Genomic DNA, 5022 nt, shown 5'->3' on the forward strand with positions numbered 1-5022 from the left:
AGAGCAGCATGGGAGATATAGCTATATTTTTGGGAGAAGGGGGGCCACTCTTCTACAGCAAATATTTAAAAAACCTCTGGACAGAATAACCCCAAACCCGTCACGGAAATTGAGTTAACGTTTCGTGCCCATGTCATTGCTTATTTTGTCCAATTCCGTCCAGTGATTTTTTCCCTGCGTTGCGCAGTAATTTGTGTTTTTTGTCTATGGGAAAATGAATGCGAGAAGGCCAAAAACAGGGTTTATTTAGCTTTCTTTATACCGTTTTCATTTTTTAACAAATTTTTAAAAAAATGTCCAATTTGGGGGTGCCCTTGACAACCTTTTTATTTGGAGAATTGCATCCATCTCCTTCCAACAAGTCAAATGTTATTAGCCTCATTCAGCCTCTTTGCTGCAAAGCACGAAGGGTGATAAAAAGGTTTTAATGAGCAGGCGGCACCCCCTTCTCTGTTGAATATTTGAGAAACTACTGGATGGATTTACCACAAACCAGTCTTGGAAATTAAGTCAACGCTTTGTGCCCAAGTTGTTTCTTATTTGGTCCAAATTCACCCTGCAGTTTTTACGCTACAGATGTTCAAAAACGGCACTTTTTCTCCATGGGAAAATAAATGGGCTGAAAATTGTGGTATTTAGTTTTGTTAATAACATTTTCATTTTATAACATATTGTTCCCATTTTTCTGTTCGGGGAGAAACCCTTAACAAACAATTTGTTTTCAAAATGTCATCCAAATCCATCCAGCAAGCCAAAAGTTATTAGCAATAGAATTTTGGGAATTCAATGGCTGCTTTTTAATTTCTGAAAAGCCTCTCAGCTGCAGAGCACCATGGGAGATATAGCTATATTTTTGAGAGAAGGGGGACCACTCTTGTACATCAAATATTTTAAAAACTTCTGGACAGAATAACCCCAAACCCATCCCGGAAATCGAGTCAACGTTTCGTGCCCATGTCATTTCTTATTTGGTCCAATTCCGTCAGTGCTTTTTTCCCTGCGTTACGCAGTAATTTGGGCTTTTTCTCTATGGGAAAATGAATGCGAGTAGACCAAAAACAGGGTTTATTTAGCTTCCTTGATACATTCTTTTCATTTTTTAATTAATCTTTCTCAAAAGTTCCAGTCTGGGGGGACCCATGACAAACATCTGGTTTGCAAAATATCAGAAAAATGTGTCCTGCAAGTCATAGGTTATTAGCAATAACGTGTTTGGGTTTCCTATGGAACTAGGTACACACCTTAACTATAGTGTGGCTATTGCCGCACTATAATATATAGTTATATATCGGCCGTGTAGTTATGGTTAAGTTGCTAATCCCATAGGAAGAGCACTTTTTTGGCAGTTTATAACTTTGCTCCCCCTGAACGAATCCTCACCAAACTTTGCAAAAAAAGTATATGAATTATTTTGCAAAGTTTGGTGAGGTTTCTTCCAGGGGGGGCAAAGTTGTAGGGGGGGTCCCCAAAAAATGTTTACTCCATAGACTGAATGGAGAAAAACTTTGCTCACGCCTACAGCCCAAACTGCTGGACGGATTTTCACCAAATTTGTGGCAGGATCGGCAGCTTTGTCTTGAAAGCATGCTTTTGTAAATTTGGTGGAAATCCATCCAGTAGTTTTTTTTTTTTTAAAACGACCAAAAAGTAGGTCCAAAAAAATGTGTGATATCTGGGTCTCTGAGCTAATGATGCAGCTTGATCCCAGAAACTATGTGGTAATATTATTTAAACCATTCCGCACAAAGCACTAACTACTTTATTATGGAACTTCTATAACTGCTTTAATCTTAAATGCTTTAGAGATAATGTTTTAAACCATTCCGCACAAGCACTAAGCACTTTAATATGGAGCATCGACAACTGCTGCTAGGCACTATGCACTTTATGTATCTGAACCCAGCGCCTAATGCTACGGGGGTGTCAATCCAAAGTGTGATAAATAGCATACTGCTAAAAGTATAACCACCTCCGATATCTACAGCAGTCACAAGTGTGTGTTATAATAAGATGCAAATATACAGATTGTATTGATGCATGTATGTATAAACTTGCATAGTTTCTAAGCCAAGATGTCTCCATCTCTAGTATGAATATGTTCCAACATGGCGGGCTGCATCACCTATGTTAAACACCTATGGGGCTAGTTTAGGTTATCGAAACTAAAGAGGGACACTGACATAAATATAAACAGGTCTTTGCGAATCTTGTTTGTACAAACTGATGAAGCCCTCTAGGGTGAAACGCGTTGTTGTTTGCTGTCCGTTATGTCCACATTAACTTAATAAAAGGAAATGGTCTGAAGCCCATGGGAGTCGGAGTATATCATTGAAACTATCCAAGAGAGTGCCGCTGCTTGCAAGCAGAAGAAGGATTCTCCTGCATACTTTCTTTGTTTATATATATATATATATATATATATATATATATATATATATATATATATATATAGGGAAGGGAGGTGAGTGAGGATGCAGCTGGATTCCCCTGCTTTTTTTGGATAGAAAGTGGAAAAAGCTGCACAGAAGAAATCGTCGAAAAATAAACGGGCAAAAAAAAACTTCATAGAACCCACAATACTACACATGAAAGCAAAAAACAAAACCCTGTGAGTTGGATGTAATGGTACCAGATCCTGAACACCCTGTACTTGTACAATTTGCCCTCCCTCAACCTATGGCTCTGACATCCAGCATTTCTCAGTCTAGTTTAAACAAAGCATCTTTGGGGATTGGCCACTCTCACCCATTTCTGATTACTCTTCCCCACTTTAATATAATCTGTCTTCCTTTGGTTCTCCCCTCGCAGTCTCTCCTCAATTTACCCAATTACTCCACACACGTACTAAGAAATATCATTTCTTTCTATCCTCTTTTCATTTTCTATGCAAATGTAACTTCCTGGCTTGTCCATGAGCGTTGTCAGAAGCCTCCTCCATGCCATGGTCTCTTTCACCTCCTGCCCTCACACTCTTGTTTAATTCTACTGCAGGGCTCCCCCTGCAGTGTGAGTATCGGAGCTGCGCCATTACTGGAGGCTGTGGGCCTAGTGGCGCAGAGGTAATGAAAACACGCCGCACTGGTTGCAGAGATACTCGCGAACTGCCGGTTTTCCGGGTGCACGGGCTCTTTATTTTCACGTGATGTCTCGCCAGCCCCGATTTCCACAATGCAGCCCTACAAGCCATTTTATGTGGCCCGTGAGACGGATTTATTTATTCATGCATTGTTTGTCGGCTACCTGTATCCGACAAACACTGCATAAATAAATAAACCAGGTCGTGGCCGAGGACCGGGTCATGGCCGAGGACTGTAACTTCCTCTGGAAGGGTTCAACAGAGGCAGTTACAGTCCTCCACCACGACCCAGTTAATTTATTTATTTATGAGAAGTTTGTCAGATACGTGGACCCGGAAGATTTATTTATTTATGCAATGTTTGTCGGATACCTGTATCCGACAAACATTGCATAAATAAATAAGTTAACCAGGTCGTGGCTTCCGGGAGGGCTGGGGCTGGGTCATTGCCTGCCTACTCAACCCCAATTAGTGGGGCTTCCAGAACGGGCCCAACCCCTGCCCTCTTGCTTGCAACTTTCCCCTGATTTATTGGAGAAAAAAAGAAAAAGTTAAGTGTGAGCGTCACGTTTTTTGCACACAGAGCCCCTGGTCTTGTAGCAGAGTTTCTTTTGCTGCAGTAAAGCGGGCCAGCCCTGAGCAGCTCAGGGGTCCACAGCCCTGATGTATTGCTGAAAGAAAGAAAGAGTCACGTGTGTGAGTAGGTTGGTTTCACACAGAGACCCAGGTCTAGTGGCAGGGTTTTGATGCAGTCAAGAGGGGTGCTCTGTTCTGCAGCAGATCTAATGTCAAAAATGGTTGATCAAACCAGATCTAACAGAGATCTAATGAAACAGATAATTTTTTGTAAAATATCAGGAAAAGGCGGGGCTGACCCGGGTGAGGTAGCAGGGTCTGATGAAAAGAACTGTGCTACAATGTGCCTCTTCTGCTGGGCTCTACCTGCCAGAGCTTCCACCTACACATGGGACAGGCAGCTCTGCAGAGGCTCAGGGCTTCCGGGAGGGCTGGGGCTGGGTCAGAGCCTGCCCTATCTCCCTCGCTTATCAGGGTTTCCAGAACAGGCCCAACCCCTGCCCTCTTGCTTGCAACACTTACCTGGCAGGGGAGAATCTGTGATCCGAAAGGCATATCTCCCAGGATGCGTCTCATCCATTGCACATCAGATTTGCTGACCCCTGCGATGTCCCCAAATGTGGGATACTCTAATGCATTATTTCTGGTAGTGGGGGACTGCGTTCGCTCTTTGTGCTGATTTATTGCTGAAAGAAAGAAAACGTTAAGTGTGCGAGTCAAGTTGTTTGCACACAGAGCCGCTGGTCTTGTAGCAGTGTTTCTTTTGCTGCAGTCAAGTAATGAATGTATATTACCGAGATAATCTTGCATATGTATTGGGCACACTGCACATGCTCAGGTAGCATCAATCATGCTTTGTACAGGACAATGCTGCCTAAATTGGGAACAACCAGCATGGACATGTTGCTACAAAGGCATATTTTGGGCACAACCAGCATGACAATGTGTTACATCAGTGACAGTGCGGTCTAACACTGTGTCAAAGGTCACACACTATCGCTTTTTAACATACTGCTTTGGGTGAGGTTGTTGACTTTTGGCTCAGCAGTTAATGCTTCGGCCCCACATTCAAAAAGGTTGGACAAGCCTGTTCTACACACTTGTATTTATTTTCTTACACCTTTCTCTCCCTATGCTTTTCCACTCTCTTCAGTCCTTTCCTTTCACACGCGCTCATGCTGATCCCTGTCTCCCAGTGATATACCATGTTATCCCTCTGTTAAGTTATCTCTCTCTCTCTCTCTCTCTCTCTCTCTCTCTCTCTCTCTCTCTCTCTCTCTCTCTCTCTCTCTCTCTCTCTCTCTCTCTCTCTCTCTCTCTCTCTCTCTCTCTCTCTCTCTCTCTCTCTCTCTCTCTCTCTCTCTCTCTCT

General features: G+C 42.8%; 1 non-coding gene across 1 annotated transcript; it reads left to right on the plus strand.

Annotated features, from left to right (window-relative positions):
- Window positions 1–4166: 4166 nt before the first annotated feature.
- On the plus strand, window positions 4167–4330 carry LOC138526631 (U1 spliceosomal RNA). Its single transcript, XR_011283674.1, has one exon. It is a non-coding gene; the product is annotated as a U1 spliceosomal RNA (small nuclear RNA).
- The last annotated feature ends 692 nt before the right edge of the window (window positions 4331–5022 follow it).

This window comes from Ambystoma mexicanum, chromosome 7p, assembly GCF_040938575.1.
Source record: "Ambystoma mexicanum isolate Mex_15411 chromosome 7p, UKY_AmexF1_1, whole genome shotgun sequence".
Lineage (NCBI taxonomy): Eukaryota > Metazoa > Chordata > Amphibia > Caudata > Ambystomatidae > Ambystoma > Ambystoma mexicanum.